Below are 21,397 nucleotides of genomic sequence, written 5' to 3'. Positions count from 1 at the left end.
ATTTATTTATTTATTATTTTATTTATTTTATTTATATATATATATATTCATTTATTTATTTATTTTTATAATTAAATGCAGGTTTTCACAGTTCAGCATTGTCAATAGTGGCAAAGCCTAATAAAGGGATGCCATAGGTAATGTGTTTAGAATCTGAATTCGAAGAGATTTAAATTCAGAGTTTAAACCCATGAGAAACTGATAAGTGTATTGCTGGGCAAGCCTCCTGGAAATAAGGGAGGCGGTGTCTAGTGAAATGTCAGCTAAAGGCTCATATTAAGCAGATTCCTCCCAACGAGCCTAAAAATATCCAAAGAATTCAGCTACAGAAAGGCCAAGAGAGGACTATGAGGCCCGGGCTATATCCTAGTAAAGCTCAAAGATACATGCATCATTATGAGCATGAGCATACATCTGCGACAATGCCTGTCACAAACTCGGAACTGTATTGCAATAAAAGAACGTATCATAAATCCGATCTTCCATAGAATTAAACATATATCTCATTATAGGGCAATTATCGATATCCCACTGAGCACATGTATGGTCTATCGCAGCTGGCGAGGTAATAGTAGATAAAAGCCAATAGACCTTTCCCTTTCCCTTTCCCTCAAGGAAGAGTTTAAGGGAACGACTCCAAGCAGCAAAATTTTTCCCATTTAACACCACAATTGTTTTCATCCTTTTTGGTATCAGAACTTGGTTAGGCTTATGACTAGTGTGCCGTTTGTCCGGCTAGTGTATGTTGTGGTCCAAGAGGGGGTGTTGAAATGTGTCCCACATCGCTTGGAGTTTCCCTATCTATACTAGTTATAAGGCTCCAGTTTCCCTCTCCTTAATTCTTGGGTTTTAAGGAGAAGTGTGGGCTGGGCTTTTCAATTTGATATCGGAACCAAAACACAAAAATCGTAGACCACCCCCTTCTCCCTATTGGCCTATGTTCTTCACTACCTATCAGTTTCTTCATCTTCTTTCTTTTTTCTCCAGCAGCCAACATACCTCATCTCTCTTCTAGACCACCGGACAGCCTAACCCACCACTCCTAGACCACCCAAAACCACTTACCCACCCTCCTATACCCCTCAGTAGGACTATATTACACTTGCTGAGTAGGGATGGAAAAGGGCTGGGGCGAGGCCGATGATCACACTCCCCGTTCCCGATTCTCGATGGTGAAAATTCCCCTATCCCCAGCCCCGGCCTCGATCGGGGATCCTATCACAGTCCCCCCCCTTGCCCTTGCCCTTGCCCTTGCCCCCACTCCCTAATATCTAGTTTTCCCAAACTCGAAAATTACCCGGCCCAAAAAAACAAAAACAAAACAACAGCTAAATAAAGAAGAAGCCTGATGTTGTTAGCAGATTAACAATTAAACAATTTTCTAAGTATTTTGAAAAAGATCAAACCAAAAACAATTGAATCCATTTCTTATACCTCAACAAGAAACAACTAAACCAATGATCAACTTCAACACAATTGAACAAGAATCAACAGAAACAAAATTCAACATTTATTGTCAAAAAAACACTTCTTCAAGAACTGAAACTACCACTACCCACTAAATTAATATCAGAATGAAAAAAATGAACGAAGGACACCATTGAAAGAAAACCCACCAACAAAACCATAGTAACACCCATTTTCTTGCACAAATCAAAGTTTAATAAACACCCTTTAGCATTTTCTTTAAATGTTCACACTCTACAAGCACATTAAAAAAATGAAAGATGTGAGAGAGAGAGAGAGAGAATGAGCTTTACCCATGATCTCGAATGCTTCAACATTTAGTGGTCAATCAGATGGTCCAAATAATAGATCTGAGGGAATGGGGTAGGAGAGACGAATCTAAGGGAGGCATCAACGAAAACCCTAACCCGCTGCTGCCGACGAGCCTTCTTAGTGGAGACGGTGACAGATCTGGAGAAGATGGCATTGGAGTCATGAATGGCCCACTCTCAGCCCTCTTCTTCTCTACAACTCTCTCTCTCTCTCTCTATAGACTTCCTCTCTCTAAGCGTAATCGATTGAATCTGGTTTTTTGAAAAGAGAGAGAGAGAGAGAGAGAGAGTGTGTGTGTGTGTGTGTGTGTGTGTGTGTTGAAGAGTGTTTAATGATGCTTACAACGAAGGGAGGGAGGGAGGGAGGGAGATCGATCGGCAATAATGAGAGGGTTTTAGAGAAAGAGAAAAAAAAACTCAAAGAGAGATGAGAGAGAGAGAGAGATGAGGCTTATGTACGTGAGGGGTTGTGTTATGTTAGGGTTTGGTTTACATATATATATATATATATATATAGGGGTATAATAGTAATTTCACATCAGGAAAAAGGGCCCGGGGACGGGCCAGGGCCGAGATTGGAAATGTATCACCGTCCCTGGCCCAAAACCTATCAGGGATTTATTTTCGAATACCATCCCCGGCCCGTCAGGAGTATTTTTTGAGAAAAAACTATTCAAATCAGGGTCTGGGGATCAAGTCCCCGTCGGGTCAATTTCACATTACCATCCCTACTGTTGAGGGCCTTGTTGCTGCTAATTGTAGACGTCCCCGAACGCCCCGGGAGGAACGAGCTCCCGTTCCGTTCATTTTGGGGTCACTACAGCTCAGGACTCTCAAATTTGTCACGGTTCTAAATCTGAACCAAAGAGTCCAAATCCGGCAAATCATTTTGAGAAAACAGATTTTCGAAAGAAGTGCCAAACATGGACTGCTTTGCCAGATACAGAGTCGCCACCTAAATATTTTATTTTGGGAAATTTAGGAAACCCTGACTCGTTACCTAAGGCCACGTGTCCGTCATCACCAAAGTTGCCTCGGCTCGGGAACTTGGGTACGATTGGGGAAGGTCACTTCGTGAGCACCCCCGCTCGCCCGATCAAAGATCGGCCTCTACTAACCATGATATATATTTTTGAAAACTTTGTGTGTCCTTAATCCGGTTATTAGCCTAGGTTACTATGTGATGTACACAGCATAAGTATAGACCAGGTCGCCTGAATTGGAACAAAACATTTCATGTTTATTTTTGAAAGATGATTTGCTACTCGCAAGTAGGCTTAACATGCAGATTTTGCCACCCTCAGGTGGGCTTAGAAAAGATGGTTTTGCCACTATTTAGTGGGTTAAAACAAACATTTGATGAATTGTCCCAATCCAAATAACCTAACCTTCACCCACAGGCATTCAGGCAGTTATAGCACATAAGCATTTAGCCTCATGGTAAGCATGCTATTCATGGCAGTCACTCACACGCATGCAAGGATGCTAAAGCATAAAATTTACCGAGTACTCCAAGCCAAAAACAGAAACTACATTAGAAATCATGCATGATCCTAAATATACAGAATTGCCTAATGCAACACATGCAAGAATGCAAACTATAGCAGGCTCGGCTATTCTAAACATGGCATGTGGAATGCTACAGCTAACATGTATTCAACTAGTAATTGAAATACATATGCAGTTAGTATGATGCGCCGAGCCCGGTGCATGCAAAACAGATGAATTATGCAAACATGCTGTCATACTATATGCTAATTGAAATATGCCCTAATCTAACCATCATAAGCAGGTAAATAAAAGGGAAGAAAGACGTGGGGTTGGAAGACATACATCACACTCACGCACACTTATTACAGTTTTGCCCCCGCGCAGAGGGTCCGAATAAATATACAGTCCCGAATAAAAGAATAGTACAGTCCAAATATTACAGTCCGAATAATATACAAATTCCTAATTAATTAACAAATTAACTAAGAAAACTGTAAGACTGGCGTGCAAGCCAGGGACTGCCTTGCTCCTGATGAATGATATATGTCTGGTCTGCCTTGCGCGGAAATCCACTGGGATGCCCCAATTAGCCTCTATTTAGCAGTTATTCTTGTAAAGCGTGCCAGACTCCGAAAAGTTGCTGATTCTTCATTTTGCTGCAACGGAGAGCAGGAAAGGGGCATGGCAATGTATTTTCACAGATATATGCATGCCTCGATCCTCGTGCCACCAATCACGCATATCGATGCATGATGGCAGAGGGGTCGAAATGTGTAACTCAATATAGAATGAATGCACGTATAAACACAACAAACCCTAACTCCATCATGGGTAATCCGGACTGTCGGTGACTGGGGAATTGAGACACGTTCCGTCACTCGGAGTACGAAACGTACCTCGTTTCCCGTGCCCAGGCTAACTCCTATCCCGGACACGATGCAATATGCATGATATGCATGAATGCAACTAAGATACAGCCCAGCATGCACAATGCTATGAAAATTAGATATCTCGAAATGCGTGCACATGGGCACGCAAACCGAGGAAAATGACTGAATACGATCTAAGATACAACCTAGTATGCACCATGTTATAAAAAAGAGATGCCTCGAAATGCGTGCACACAGGCACGCAAACCGAAAAAATGACATACGCAATGCAAATGACATGGAAATGTGATATGGACTTACACTAACACGAGAGAGCCTCAGCCACACTCACATAAGAGGCCGATGGATGAAAATGAAGTGCCTCGAAACGCGTGCACACGGGCACGCAAATCGAGGCAATGGCATACGCAATGCAATATGGCTAAAATGGCATATAGAATGCAACATGGACTTACACTAACATGAGAGAGCCTCAGCCACACTCAAACAAGAGGCCGATGGATGAAAATGAAGTGCCTCGAAACGCGTGCACACGGGCACGCAAATCGAGGCAATGGCATATGCAATGCAATGGCATGGAAAATGATATGCAAACATGCTAATGGGATTTCAGCACTGAAAAGTGGGGGAAAACAGCCCCGAAATGAGGCAAAAACACACCCGATGCATGGAATAGTCCCGAAACATGAATTTTGGGACCCGAAATGGCCTATAGCTATACCAAACATGCACAATATGGATACGAAATGAATAGACAGTAGCAAGGCAGCCCCAAAATTAGCATTTTACTAGTACAAATCATGTCCAAACAGCAAGCAAAGATAGGGCAAAACTAGTATGCAAAAATGGCCCTAAATATGAGGTTATGAAGCAACTCACAGCTGCTGACCTCAAACAGGTTAGGGCCCTTCAACAACATTGAATAGGGGCCCAAAATAAGCCACTTTATAGAACTGTAAAAACCCCAAAAACAAACATAGGTATGGCTAAGCTCTTATGCAAGAAAATGGGCCAAAAGGTGGCCAAAGAGGCAAGTAGTATATGCAAAGCCCAAACTGAAAAATTTCCTTCTACAAAATTGAATAGGGACCAAAAATATGCACATTTACAGTTTATGTCAGCCCCGAAATCAGTATACAAACATGCTAGAAATGCAATGCAAAATGAGGCTCAAAAGTGGCTATAACATGAGGTATGCAAAGCATTCACCAAACGAGAAAAGACCCTTAATAAAATATGAAGAATGGGCCAAAATAAGACTATTTTCAGTACTGATCATGGTCCAAAAATATAAAAATGATAGGCTAGTGAAGCATGCAAAATATTGACATACAAAGAGGTATTGAAACAAGTGTGAGGTGGGGTTCTCAAATAGGGTTGAACCCTTCAACAAACATGTAGAATAGCTCAAAATAGACCTAGTTTGAGTTAAGGTCAGAGCCTAAAACCGTAAGCAAGATGGCTAGAGGAATGGTGCAAAAATGAGCTAGAAAATAGGGAAAGTGGACTTACCCTTGAAGACAAGTCTTTAGCAACTCTTGGCTTGAGTTTGTAGCACCCTTAGGCCTTGGAGAACACCTTCAAACTTCTGGAATGGAGGATAGAAGGGTGGGGGTTGGTGGTGTAGAAGAAATGGTGGTGTTGGACTTGGAGGTTTTCAAGGAAATGAGAGAGATGGAGGAGGATTTTTGCATGCAAGCTTGAAGATGATTTTTTCTAACTCCCAAAACCAATGCTTGCAGCTGGTTATAAGGACCAAAAGGAGGGGGAGCATGGAAGGAAAGGGTGGGGGAAAAGGACCAAGGCTTTCCCCCACAATATATCCCCCGGATACAGATGTTTCTGGGGAACAACAGCTATACAGCTATAAAGTGCCAATTGGGAGGATCAGGGCCGGCCACCTTTTGGAGTTGCATGTGGCCGGCCGGCCACCCCCCCTAGCCGGCCGGCTAGGGGTCAAAAGGGTCAAGTTCACTTAGTGGCCGGCCACCACAAAAAGGCGGCCTCCCAGGTCCCCTCATCACAACTCTGTGGTTCGAATTTGGAAATTGTAAAACAGGAGAGAGAACAAGCCATTTTTAAGAGGGGTTCAAAAGGGTCAAATGGAATTTCTGGCCGGCCACCAACTTTTAGGGTCCTCCCATGTGTGTACAACACAAATATGTGGTTTGGGGTTGAAGAAAGTGGCCCCAAGGTGTTCAACATTGGCTCGGAAGTGAGAAAAACGGGCGCCGGAGGGCGAAAATGGAATATAACTGGTTGCTAAGATAATTGTTGGCCTCCCACCCTCCAGTGACCTTCCTGGTGATGAAACAGAGGCACCTGCCAAAAATGAACGAAAACCGATGCAAAACGAATGCTCGGGGGGCCAAAACACGCAGTTCGGGGTCCCGAAAGTGGGCTGTTAAGCACCAAAAGTGGCATTCGGCCACGAAGTGGGTTTCTCCGACCCCAGTGTCCCTTGAAAGGGAGTAAATAAGATGTATGCCAAAATTTAGAGCAAACGGAGATGGTTAAGCGGTCCCGAACCGAGGCACACGGCCAACGGTCCCGAAAAACCGGAAACCGGGCTCCGAAATGGGCAAAATGGCCTACGGCCACCAAATGTAGCCCACGGCCACTGAGAGATGGTCTACGGGACCTCTCCCTCCCCTCAAGAAAAGAAATAGAGAAAACCGAGCCTGGTTCGCAAACCGAGGCAAAGCACAAACGAAGGTTCGGAAGTCTGGAGGCAGGGTTCACAGCCGAGACTCTGAGACTTCTGAACGAGCATAATATGCAGTATCACCGAGCGCTCAACTGGTGACGTCTGAGTCTCAAGGTCGGTCAAAAATGGGGTGTCTACACTAACCAGGTCTCATCTTGGCCTGGAGTGTGACACCCCAAATGTTCAATTAATTTAACACCACGTTAATATCAAATTGTGGAAGCATGTTATTTAAAGAGTTAGATGTTATTCAATAGTATATTTTTCTAAATAATTATTCACATTATCTTAAATTAAATAGTCTATATATTTTTATACTACAAAAAATTATTTGAAAAAATAATTTTAACTTTATATTATTATTCGATATTATTTTTTGAGTATTATGGTATTTTTATTATATTTTTCTCTATATTTTTTCTGGACCAAAATACACTAAAACATAACATTTTTTGTATGACCATGATGAGTGCCCCCAAGCTGTCTTAATGCACACGCCTTCTTCACTATATGTATAGATGTGCTAATCAGTTTGAGCCTCATCATCTTTTTTCCAAACTCTCTCTCTCTCTCTCTCTCTCTCTCTCTCTCCTCTAGTGATTTGTTTTATATATTAAACTTTGAGTTTAGTTTGGAGTATTTAGTGGGTCACAATGAACGAAAGGTAAAAAGTTGGAATTAACATTAAGGTGAATTATATTATACCTTGAGTCACCATAATATATTTTACGTATGTTTTGAGCTACCATAATTTATTTTACACAATTTATATTTTATAAATTATATTAATATTTCAATTACATTGATTATTTTCTGAACTCTATTTGCTTAAATTGAAACTCATAGATATGTTTGTTTAAATTTTAATAATTATCTGACAATGATTTTATAAACAATTATGTTTTCAAAGTACCATCACTGAAGTTCCATACCTTGGGAGACTTAAATAACCATTGGCCTCTGTTTGACCACTTTGTGGCCCTCTATTTGTCTTGAATCTATTGACCTCTGTTTTGTTTGTCACTTCAGTGACCTCTGTTCTATTTTGTTCTATTCTGTTCTATACCGTGGTTATGGTTATTTATTTACATAATCTCAGTTTGCAACTTAAATTATTATTTGTTCAAACTAAGTTATTTTAAATATTTTAGTTTAAATAACTATCCATGGTTATTTTGTGTCCCATATACTCTTGGTATAATATTGCCCACTCTGTTGTGTGCTCATAGCTATTACCCTTTTCAAGTGAGGAGATTTAGCAAGATCAAGCTTGGGAATAATTTGTAGTGTTTTTTATTTTTACTGGTTATAATTCTGATCGGACCCTTGTAATAAAATAAAGCCTAAATGACTATTTTTCTTTTTAATAAACTTTTCGGTACCCATTTATTTTATTTTAATTTATCCGCTTGCACTACTACTGTTACAGAAATTTTAGAATTACTTTATTTTTATTGTCTTGTTGCGACGCCAAACCTTTGGATACCGGGTTTGGGTCGTGACGAAAGTGGTATCAGTGCAAAGGTTTTTGATTGTAAAAAACAAAAACAAACAAACAAAAAAAAAACACTTTAATTTGTCTAACACAATTAAACCGTTTTATTTCTAGGCTAGGTCTTCCTGTGTTATAGGTAATGGCAAATCTGAGTCCAGATTGTATGGCCTGTTTTAAAATAGAGCACAGTGGCTGGGAGTTTGAATCCCTTATGCAGAATGAGTTTGTAGGTTGTTCCATGGCCCAGTTTTTCAAAGCCAATTCTCGTGGTAGCCTAATGATCCATTGTAGATGTTCAACCAAGAGATTTTTGTGACCTTACCATAATTAGTCTGATCCTTATGTTTTTATATTAGTAGGATTAGACACTAACTCTTGACTGTTATATAAGTATGTTGTGCTAACACCTTATGTATAAGTAAGACAAGTGTCCTTCTGTATAAGTAAGACATGTGTTATATATGTGTTGTTATAGTATCTTTGTGCATCATAGATGCCATATTGCGATGACTAAAGTACACAATAATTTGGACTAGCCCACTAACCATTTTTACCCTGTAGTAATGGCCAACGATGGAAATGGAACCGGATCGTCGATTAGCGGTGCCGACCCAATGGAACAAATCATGGAAAAAGCAGTTACCAGTTTTCTATGGGCCCTGCAAACCAACATAAATAATGGAATGCCCGAACGGCGAGAAGAGTCGGTTACGATAAAACAGTTCCAGGACATGAAACCCACCACATTTACTGGCAGTACAAACCCACTGGTAGTAGAAGCTTGGGTACAGAACAACAGAAGGTAACCTTCGCCATATTCACCTTCAAAGACGATGCAAGGAATGGTGGCTCTTTACCCTGGAGAAAGAAGAAATCGTAACTTGGGCAAGATTCTTAGAAGTATTTTACGAAAAATACTTTCTAGATTCGTTGTGGGAACAAAAGGCATCGAAATTCATTTATTTAAAGCAAGGAACCATGACGGTGGCCGAGTACGAGGGCAAATTCATGCAAGTAGCTCGATTTGCGACATGGCATCCCTACCGAAGCTTAAAAGGCAAGGAAATTCAAAGCAGGATTAGATGTTGAACTCAAGGATAGGCTTAAGGTTTTGAAACTACCAACCTATGCAGAGATGGTGGATCGGGTATATATCGCGAAAAAATGGATTAAAGCCTCGTGTTCCGGAGAAACAAGCCAAAAGAAGCAATTTTGGGAAAAAGACAACAGAAGATTTAGTGTTGCACCTCTAAAGAAGGTAAATATGGGTTCAACTAGTGCAGGCAATCAAGGTTCTACTAATCCCAAACGCGGCACCATTCCAAATTGCCCTACTTGTGGGAGAACTCATTAGGGACGATGCTATCAAGACACAGGAGTATGCTTTAAATAAGATCAAGTTGGCCACTTGCTGAGAGATTGTCCAAAGCTTACCAATCCTATAGTAAGCCCCTCTGGACCACCCCCAAAACTCGTAGTACCTACAGGAGTGAGGAAGGACCAAAAAGGCCAAGGAAAAGCTTTTGTCTTGGTACCTGAAAACCCAGAAGTTATAGAGAACATTGTGTCAAGTACACTTTCTATCTACGGTCACTTAGCTCATGTTCTCTTTGACTCTGGTTCCACTCATTCTTTTGTTGCACCACATTTTGCTTCCAAGTTAACATTAACACCCGAACCCTTAAGATATATACTATCTATGTCTTTTCATTCTGGTAATTCCACCCTTGGTACAAACGTGTACAAATCTTATACTATATCCTCAAAAGGTGAAACCTTACACTTAGATTTAATTCCCCTCTGCATTAGTACCTTTGATGTGATCTTAGGAATGGATTGGCTAGCTGCTAACCACGCCTCTATCGATTGCAAAGCCAAAAAGGTCTGCCTTCAGTTACCCAACCTACTTGAGCTTGTCTTTGATGGAACTTGAATTTTCACCCCTTCGTGTGTTATATCCTTCATGACAGCCCAACAACTTCTAAGAAAGGGTTATTGTAGTTGTATCTGTTAAGTGATCGATACTCAACAAGAGGCCCCCACACTTGATGCAACCCTGTGGTTCAAGAATTCCTAGATGTATTTCCTGAAGACCTACCCGGTACCCCAGTTGATCGAGAAATTAAATTCACCATTGAAACTCAACCCAGTACACAACCAGTATCCAAAGCTCCTTATCGCATGTCAATGACAAAATTAAAAGAACTAAAAAGCCAACTTCAAGCACTCTTGGACAAAGGCTTCATCCGATCAAGCACGTCACCATAGGGAGCTCCAGTACTGTTCGTCAAGAAGAAAAATGGTACCATGAGATTGTGTATTGATTATCGAGAATTAAATAAGGTCACCATCAAGAATCGATACCCTCTACCACGAATCGATGACTTGTTTGATCAACTTCAAGACGCCCAAGTATTCTCGAAAATCGACTTGCATTCCGGCTATCATCAACTAAAAGTCAAAATGGAAAGCATCGAAAATATTGTCTTCAGAACACATTACAGGCACTATGAGTTCTTTGTCATGCCATTTGGTGTCACAAATGCTCCAGCGGCCTTTATGGACCTCATGAATCAAATGTTCAAACCCTATCTTGAAGAATTCGTCATTGTCTTCATTGACGACATCCTCATATACTCCAAGTCACCGGAAGACCATGAGCACCACTTGCGAATAGTTCTACAAACACTACGTGATCACCAACGTTATGCCAAGTTGAAGGAAAGTGAATTTTGGATCACTAGTGTACACTTCCTCGGTAACGTCATTAACAAGGATGGCTTCTCAGTCAACCCCAAAAAGTTTCAACAATCGTGGATTGGCCACGACCTACTAATGCGTCAGAAATTTGAAGTTTCTTGGATCTAGTTAGTTATTACCAACGCTTCATGCAGGATTTCTCAAAGATAGCGTCACCCTTGACCTAGCTAACTCACAAGAACACACCCTTCGAATGGACTGACAAGAAGGAACGTTGCTTCCAACAGTTGAAAAACAGACTTGTGATAGCTCCTATACTAGCACTCCCTACGAGAACGAAAGGGTTCGTAATTTATAGCGATGCCTTATACAACGGTTTGGGTTGCGTTCTTATGCAACATGGAAAAGTCATTGCATATGCCTCGCATCAACTAAAGACCCACAAGAAGAACTACCCGACCCGCCATCTGGAATTAGTTGCAGTGATCTTTGCCCTCAAAATTTGACGTCACTGTCTCTATAGAGTAACCTGCGAGATTTATATCGATCACAAGAGTCTTCAATATCTATTTACACATAAAGTACTGAATATGAGGCAACAGCGATGGCTAGAATTTATGAAAGACTACGATGTACAGATCCATCACTATCCAGGCAAAGCTAACGTGGTGGTAGACGCATTGAGTTGAAAGAACACCGGAAGTTTGGCATGTACCCTCATTCCCCACAAGATTAATGGACTACTCGCCCAACATAATCATGGAACCTGCGTTGATTGAAGAAATTAGAACACGCCAATGTGAAGATAAACTTTTTAAAAAAAAAAGTACGAGGAGCAAAGAAACACGCTTGATCCTGACTTCACAATAAACAATGGGATGCTAAAATTTCAGAATCGAATTTGCGTATTCGACCTTCCAGAACTCAAGAAGAAGATATTGGTAGAAGCTTATAGCTCAAGGTTTGCAGTCCACCCTGGCAACATGAAGATGTATCACAATCTGAAGGTTTACTACTGGTGGACATAAATGACAAGTGACATAACAAGCCACGTCTCCAAATGCCTACATTGTCAACAAGTTAAGGCAGAACATCAGAGACCTGCAGGAATGCTGCAACCCCTTCCTATTCCTGAATGGAAATAGAAGCACATTACTATGGACTTTGCGGTGGGGCTACCACAGTCAGTCTCGAAGAATAATGCAATATGGGTTATAATGGACCAATTGACGAAGTTAGCGCATTTTTTACCAATCAGAATCATGTACTCCCTTACTAAGTTCGCCACTCTGTACATCAAAGAAATCATTCGATTACATGGTACGCCAGTTCCAATCGTGTCTGACTGAGACCCCCACCTCGTGTCTCACTTCTAGAACAAATTACAAGGGGCTTTAGGAACTACATTGAGTTTTAGCACTGCTTATTACCCGCAAACTGATGGGCAATCTGAAAGAACAATCTAGACTTTGGAAGATATGTTACGTATGTGTGTTCTAGACCTCAAAGGTAATTGGGATGATCACCTACCTTTGGTGGAGTTCACCTATAATAACAGCTACCAAGCAAACATCGGAATGGCACCATACGAAGCACTGTATGAAAGGAGATGCCGATCACCTCTATGTTGGACGGAAGTCAGAGACAAAAAATTATTAGGCCTCGAGATCGTACAAATAACGAGCGATGAAATTCAACTCATCCAACAACGAATTCGCACTACTCAGAGTCACTAGAAAAGCTATGCAGATACACGAAGATGAGACTTAGAATTTCAAATAAAAGATCATGTATTCCCAAAGATCTCACCAACAAGAGGGGTTATCCAATTTGGGAAACAGGGAAAGTTAAACCCACTTTACATCGGGCATTCGAGATGCTAGAAAGGATTGGTACTATGGCATTTCGCCTTAAACTATCACCTGAACTGTCCAATGTCTACAATGTATTTCACTAGTTGATGCTTCGGCGGTATCTTCGAGATTCAGAACATGTTGTCGATTATGAAGACCTGGAAGTTAAAGAGGATCTCTCTTATGAAGAACAACCAGTGCAAATTCTCGATCGTCATAATCAGGTTCTCCGAAACAAGACTATACCTCTTGTAAAAGTTTTATGGCAAAATCATTGTGTCGAAGAAGCTGCGTAGGAAACTAAAAGTCAAACATGGGCCAAATACCTACATTTCTTCGAAAACCAAGGTACGACAAGTTTCGGGACAAACTTCTATTTAGGAGGGAAGAAACGTGACACTCGAAATGTTCAATTAATTTAACGGCATGTTAATATTAAATTGTGGAAGCATGTGATTTAAAGAGTTAGATGGTATTAAAGTTTAAAGTCTATATATATATAATAGTATATTTTTCTAAATAATTTTTCACATTTCTAAATAATTATTCACATTATCTTAAATTTAATAGTCTGTATATTTTTATACTAAAAAAAAATTATTTTAAAAAATAATTTTAACTTTATATTATTATTCGATATTATTTTCTGAGTATTATGATATTTTTATATTATTTTTCTCTATATTTTTTCTGGACCAAAATACTCTGAAACATAACATTTTCTGTACGACCATGATGCGTGCCCCCAAGCTGTCTTGTTGCCCACGCCTTCTTCACTGTATATATAGATGTGCTAATTAGTTTGAGCCTCATCATCTTTTTCCCAAACTCTCTAACTCTCTCTTTGCTCTCTAGTGTTTTGTTTTATATATAAAATTTTGAGTTTAGTTTGGAGTATTTAGTGGGTCGCAATGAACAAAAAGTAAAAGGTTGGAATTAACATTAAGGTGGGTTATATTATACCTTGAGTCACCATAATATATTTTACATATGTTTTGAGTTACTATAATTTATTTTACACAATTTATATTTTATAAATTATATTAATATTTCAATTACATTGATTATTTTCTGAACTCTATTCACTTAAATTGAAACTGATGGATATGTTTGTTAATGATTTTATAAACAATTATGTTTTGTAAGTACCACCACGAAAGTCTCATGCCTTAGGGGACTTAAATAACCATTGGCCTTTGTTTGGCCACTTTGTGGGCCTCTGTTTGTCATGGATCCATTGACCTCTATTTTGTTTGTCACTCTAGTGACCTCTATTCTGTTCTGTACCGTGATTATGGTTAGTTATTTACATAATCTCAGTTTGCTACTTAAATTATTATTTATTCAGACTAAGTTATTTTAAATGTTTTAGTTTAAATAACTATTCATGGTTATTTTGTGCCCCTTATACTCGTGGTATAATATTTCTCACTCTGCTGTGTGCTCATAGCTATTACCCTTTCAGGTGAGGAGATTTAGCGGGATCAAGATTGAGAATAAATCGCAGTGTTTTTTATTTCTAGTAGCTGTAATTCTGATCGGACTCTTGTAATAAAATAAAGTCCAAATGACTATTTTCCTTTTTAATAAACTGTTTGGTACCCATTTATTTTATTTTAATTTATTTAATTTATCCGCTTGCGCTACTACTACTACAGAAATTTTAGAATTACTTTATTTTTATTATCTTGTTGCAGCGCCAAACCTTTGAATACCGAGTTTGGGTCATGACATAAAGTACTTCGACCAAGTCTCCCCTGGCCTAGATTGGTTTGACACCCTCATTAGGGTGGTCTAAACCTTTTTTCTCCCTTTTACAGGATGTAGTATTGATACTTTAAGCACTTTTCTAAACCTCACTTTTTCTTTTTTTTCTTTGTGGGCTACCATGTTTATTCGGTAGCATTTAGCCATTGAGTTTTTTTCGGCTTTTCTAAAATAATCCCTTGAAATTTATTATCTCGTAACAAATAATCCATTTTATTAATAAATTATTAAATTAATTAATAGTTTCTAAAAATGTCAAAAATATATTCCAATTAATAGTTTAGGTAATTTTATTCTTATATAGAAGAATAATAAAAAAAAAATTCTATTAACTCTGTTAAATAACAATTTCTGAAAGTAAAATATTTATAATTTTTAAAATTATAAAGTACAATTCATATTTTAAACAAATTTAAGGAGTTTACTTATAATTTTCTCAATGTTTAATATGATACACATTTTGGGCTGAGAAGTTCTTTGAATAATGATCCCTTGACTTTGTAATTTTCGTTCTTTTGCAACCTCAAGGCAACTTGTTTTGAATATTATTAGGAGAGAAAGGAAATAAAGAGGTTGTTTGGTAAGAGAGAGGAGCAAAAATGAAAAATAAATAGAATTAAATATAAATTTGTCAAAGATATGCATGAAATGATGAAGGAATGTCAAGCGGTTGAACAATGTTTGGTGTTAGACCTTATTGTACTTTTGTCACTTGGTATTCAATATATAATATATCTAAATCCTATTCACATATACACATTATAAATTGAAATTTTGAATGCCCATCTAATTTGACTATGAAAAATTGTGGCAATTTCAACCTAGACTAAGGTTTGGTTGGCGTTGGTTTGAGAAGTTTTTTAGTTACTTTTTAATTTTTTTGATTAAAATATAATGTGAAAAAAAAAGAGTTTAAAGTGTTTAAGAATGACTTTTTAAATTTTTATTAAAAAACATATAAAACGTAGAAAGAAAAGGAATGGACATTTAATTTTTTTATATGAGTTTTTGATTATTTACTTTTTGATTTTTTTATTAATTTTTTAACTTATTAATTAAAAAAATCAACTACCAAACACACCCTAAATATATATAATATATTTTGGTCTTTAAAAAAACATGTGTAAGCGTAAAAGGTTGCAAAAGTAGGCTGGCTTTTGCTTCTTTGTGTAATGACCGTGGGATGGAGATTCACCCTAAAAGAATGGAGATTATGGCATTACCAAAGTAATATTAACTTTGTCAAAAAGTAAACCATTTTTTAATTAGTTGTACAATAAGGGCAGGGGGTATTCACATTCTATTATTTAGTTGTAATTTTCATTATTTAAATTAATTATTTTTAATTAATATAAAATAAATATATAATTGAGATTATATAAAACCAAATCTATTGCACAATAAGCATAGACAAAAGAGAATTATTTATCTCACTAATAAACTGGACAATCGATCTTACACTAATTATAAATTATTAATTATCTAACTATTAATTCTATTAATTAAATAATAATTCATTGTATGTTCCTTTGAAAGGAGTTAAATTTTCTGTGGCAATAACCATACCCAAATGAACATCAACAATATTTTGTGATGTTTTGATTTGTCTTCAAAAAGCCTAACATGCACTTCCATACAAACCCTCCCTTTGGAATCTTGGGGACTACTATGTAAGTGGAACCACGGGATGCCTAAGGAACCAATTCCAAAGGAACAACCCTAGGCATAAGTCAGTGTTGGTAAAGAACACTTCATCTTTATAGATATTTTACACTTTATTTTATATATAAAAATAATAAAAATAAAAAACAGATACATTTTTTTTTAATTTTATAAACTGATGTGTCATGTAATAAAAAAATTTAGCATATGAAATAGAACCAAAGAAATCCGCATGACACATCAGGTTATTAAAAAAGATTGCAAGTTTTGTTTGTTAATATAGGACTACTAAATGCATAATTTAGTTTTTAATTTATGCAAATTTACTGAATATATACATTGACAAGCTCATAATTTATTATAGAGAATCACTTTTCCAACTATTACTACTCTTTATTTTGAATGATTGTTGAGAGAGAAAGGAAATAAAGAAGTTTAGTAGGAAAGTAAACAGGAAAAAGAAAAAAAAAAATTATTGAGGATCTACTAGTAGTAGCAGTGGACGCGGGTCGGTTGCGGTTACAGAACCTCCAATCCGTCATCCGTCCGCCAGATTGGCGGATTGGAGAAAATCAATCCGCATCCGTCTGCTAATCCAGCGGATGTGGATGGAGTGGATTGGCGGTTTAGCGGATGGATGTGAATCGGTTTTGGCGGTTTGAAATTTTATAAATTTTCAACATAGTTCAACATGTGCACTTCCTCAAAAAAAAAGAAAAAAGAAAATATTACAGTCAATGACTTAAAAAAGTATTACAATTATTGCATGGCTCATCCAAAGAAAGAAAGTTTGAAACTTTAGAATATCAAAATCACTGTATGCCTCATCCACATATTACAATCACTGTATGCCTCATCCACATATTACAATCACAGCATGTCTTATCCACATAAAGTATTACAATATGTGGTTCTTAAAATATAAAAACAATTCAAACCACCAAAACCATGTGGTTCTTAAAATATAAAAATAATTCAAACCACCAAAACTATGAACAGAGTAGTAGTAGAAATTGTATGTCTCTGTATTGTTACATTTATATATGTTTTTGAAAACAAAAACCAACCAGCATATATCATATTTTCTATTTATTACTTTTAGAGTTAGATTTAAAAACCAAAAAATATAAATAAATAATACGTTTATTTTTTTCAATTCAAAAAATATATTCAAGTTGAAAACTTGTAAGAATTGATGTTTTATTGATTGATTTATGTTGTTGTATATCTGTCTATTACAAATGGTTCCTTATATAGATGTAGGTGTAGTGGGTATATAGATGTAGGTGTAGTGGGTTAGGTTTAGTGGAGTAGGTGAGGTGGTAGTGGTGTAGTGGGTTAGGTTTAGTGGAGTAGGTGAGGTGGTAGTGGTGGTAGGTTTATTGATAAATTTTAACAGCCCCCCGCAAACTCAAGGAGGATAGAAACTAACCAACTTGAGTTTGGAGAGAGGAACAAAACAAGAAAATACATAAAAATAAAAGAGGATAGGTGACACTGTATGGTCGTGTCAGACCATTGGTGAAGACACTGGATGGTGGTGTCATAACGGTGTAGAGGACACTGTATGGTGGTGTCATAACGGTGTAGAGGACACTGGATGGCGGTGTCAGACCGATGTAGAAGACAGTTTATGGGGTCATGTCGGACCGTTGTAGCAGACAATGTTGTGACAGTTGTTGTGACAGTTTACGGAGTCTTGCTGGACCCTTGTAGAAACTAACCGGAATCAATGTCGGGACAGTTTACAGAGTCTTGTCGGACCCTTGTAGAAACTAACCGGAATTAATGTCGGGACAGTTTACAGAGTCTTGTCGGACCCTTGTAGAAACGAACCGGAATCTATGTCGGGATAGTTTACAGAGTCTTGTCGGACCCATAAAGGAGCTAACCGGAATCAATGTCGGGACAGTTTACAGAGTCTTGTCGGACCCATAAAGGAGCTAACCGGAATCAATGTCGGGACAGTTTACAGAGTCTTGTCGGACCCATGTAGAAACTAACCGGAATCAATGTCGGGACAGTTTACAGAGTCTTGTCGGACCCTTAAAAAAATACACTGTATGATGGTGTATATAGGCTGCCCAAATATATATATATATGGATATATATAGTGAGCCCTCAAAAGGCGCGCCCTCAAAAGGCGCGCCCACTTTATCAAAAGATGTGCCATGAAAAGGCGTGCCAGTTTGTCGGGCGTCAAGAGGCGCGCGATGCGCGTGGCTGCCTCTTCTTCATGGTCTTTATAAACCGAAGCGGAGGCTGAGGCTGAGGCTGAGGCAGAAAACCTGCTAAAAAACTCTGAAAAAATTCTTCGTTGTCTGAGACAAAAAAACCTGCGAAAATCCTTTGAAAAACCCTTTGTGTTCTGAGAGAGATACTCTGTAACACTCTGTTGCCAATCCTTCTCTGAAAGTACCAGTCGGAAATCGCTGCTTCGCTGAAACACACAGCAACCCAAAAAACATGGCCTCTTCTTCCCGTTCAGCTACCCAGAATATGGCCTCTTCATCCCATGGTCTACTCACTCTCTTTCCCGACCTCAACGAGTCAACAAGAGAGATAACTGGTGCGGTGGCACTGGAACCTCAACCAAGTGCCCCGGAGTTTGCTCCGTTGAACTTTCCTATGCGGTCTGTGGAGCAAAGAATGGCAGTGCAGTCGGATGTGGAGGCCAATCAGTATACATTGAAGTCATGTGTGGAAACCATGACTGCGGTGACAAACTTGTCGAACCGGCTGCAGAGTAGGGCAAATGAGGTGCAGCAGTTAAACGCCCAACTGGCTCTGCTCCAACGCATGTATAAGGATGCGCGAGCAGAGATAAGTGTGCTAAAGGCGGAAAATAAGGAGCTGAAGCGGAAGGCCACCGTGATGTTCCGATTTGGAGGTCCGCCATATGCAGTAGTGGAGTGATCGTGCCCAGTGGAGTGGGAAACACGGAGGCAACACCGTCAAGGGCCGCCCAGGATGGAGGCAAGAAGAAAAGACCGGCGGTAGAGTAGAGAAGAAAATCCTGCCTGTGGATGTGGTTGATTTGTTGCTGTTTTTTTTTTTTTTTTTTTTTTTTGATGTAAAATTGTGATCGGGGTTGAGCCCCTGATATGAATAAAATGACAAGGTGGTGGAATGTTGTGGGTGTGATTTTGTGAATGTTGTTTTGTGTAATAAAAAATAAAATAAAATAAAACAATGGATAAAGAAAATAGAGAAAAATATTTGTGGATGGGGATAAAAAAAACAGTGGGAAAATGTGATGATAGTGGTGAGTGGAACATAATGTTGGGCGGTGGCTTTAGTCAAAAAAAAAAATGAAAAACTTTTCATCATTGGTGCTTTCTCTTGCCCTGCAGCCGAAGAGAGAGGGGAAAATGGAGGCGACGGAGATGGATGTGGAAGAAGCAGATTACATGCTTAGGATGATCAACAGCGAGGAGTTTAGTGGATCGGAGATCGTGAAGAACATCAAGAAGAAGCTTTCTGGGAAGAGCGTGGCGTGCCAGAGGCTGAGTCTCGATCTGTTGGAGGCTTGTACGTCGAATTGCGAGAAGGTGTTCTCTGAGGTTGCGTCTGAGAAGGTGTTGGAGGACATGGTTAGGATGATTAGAGCATGGGGCGAGTCGGAGAAATCGGCTCTGCAGTTGATTAGGGCATGGGGCGAGTCGGAGGATCTCAAATATCTGCCCGTGTGTCATCAAACTTATATGAACTTAGAGAGATACTTTCAGCACCAGTAGATGGAAATTCGTCCTGCAGTATTCGCTAGGGCCATTTATTCATGGAGAGCCGATTTCTCCTCCTGAAAGATACCCTATTCCTGACTCGAGTTTGAATGAAGGGGATAATGCTGCTTTTTCAACTATTTATGGCAGCCAATCCATGGAACAAAAGAAAGAAACCATGGAAATCACTCGAAACAGCATTGACATTCTTTCTAGCATTTGAAACTCTGAAACAGAACCAAAACCCATCAAGGATGATCGGACGGTAAGCATGCTGGAGAAGTGCAGGCAGTCATTGCCTGCCATTCAGATGATTGTGGAGAGCACCACCGATGATGAAGTTATGCTCTTTGAGGCTCTGAATCTTCACGATCAGCTTCAACAAATCATTTCCAAATACGAGGAAATGAAAGTTGCTCTCTTTTCTGGAGTGGTAGTACCACCAGAAAAATCTGATAGCGCAGAAGCCAATTTGCTATTAATGCAGGCTGGAGGACCTCGTATAGAAACTGAAATGGCAGATTCTCAAAAACAAGAAAGCCCAGAGTCCAACAAAGAAACCAAGAGGGTGAGGAGGTGGACAACAGTGAGAGGAAGGGCAGTGGTGGTGGACTCGAAGAAATTTCAAGGTATGTCTAGAAAATTTTAGTGAATTAGGTTGAGGTCCGGCGGGCAGCTAAGATGAGGTTGCCGCCCGCCGGGAAGCGAAAATAGTAGGTTCTAAACCTGCTCTGATACCATGTAAGAATTGATGTTTTATTGATTGATTTATGTTGTTGTATATCTGTCTATTACAAATGGTTCCTTATATAGATGTAGGTGTAGTGGGTATATAGATGTAGGTGTAGTGGGTTAGGTTTAGTGGAGTAGGTGAGGTGGTAGTGGTGTAGTGGGTTAGGTTTAGTGGAGTAGGTGAGGTGGTAGTGGTGGTAGGTTTATTGATAAATTTTAACAAAACTTTTTTTTAACAGAATATTTAAACTCTTTTTCAATTGAAAACACAAACAAAATATTTAAATAAATTGAAAACACAAAGTCTTATAAATTATTAAGGGTGCTCGCGGTTTGGCGGTTCAGTTGCGGCCAAAGGGACCTCAAATCCGCCATCCGTCCTCCAAATTGGCGGATTGGAGAAAATCAATCCGCAACCGTTCGTTTGTCATCACGCATCCGTCCAAAATGTGGCGGATCGGTTCGGTTCGGTCAACTTTAACAAATCAATATATCCGATGTTCACCCTTACCCTTGAGTAGACGAGCGGTATACCAAAGCTACGATGTTGTTAGTAAAAGTTCATGATTAAAGTTGATGCAAACTTTTTCTCTTTTTTTT

At 38.9% G+C, this 21,397-nt stretch overlaps 1 pseudogene across 1 annotated transcript; it reads left to right on the top strand.

The window, feature by feature from the left end:
• Positions 1-19,631: 19,631 nt before the first annotated feature.
• On the top strand, positions 19,632-20,714 carry LOC145819237 (TOM1-like protein 2 pseudogene; annotated as a pseudogene). The gene has a single exon (XR_014360218.1). The product of XR_014360218.1 is annotated as a TOM1-like protein 2 pseudogene (transcript).
• Positions 20,715-21,397: the final 683 nt, after the last annotated feature.

This window comes from Camellia sinensis, chromosome 2 (assembly GCF_055761805.1).
Source record: "Camellia sinensis isolate YWXY chromosome 2, ASM5576180v1, whole genome shotgun sequence".
Taxonomy (NCBI): domain Eukaryota; kingdom Viridiplantae; phylum Streptophyta; class Magnoliopsida; order Ericales; family Theaceae; genus Camellia; species Camellia sinensis.
Note: the sequence above shows the minus strand (reverse complement) of the source record. Positions and strands in the feature narration are given on the sequence as shown.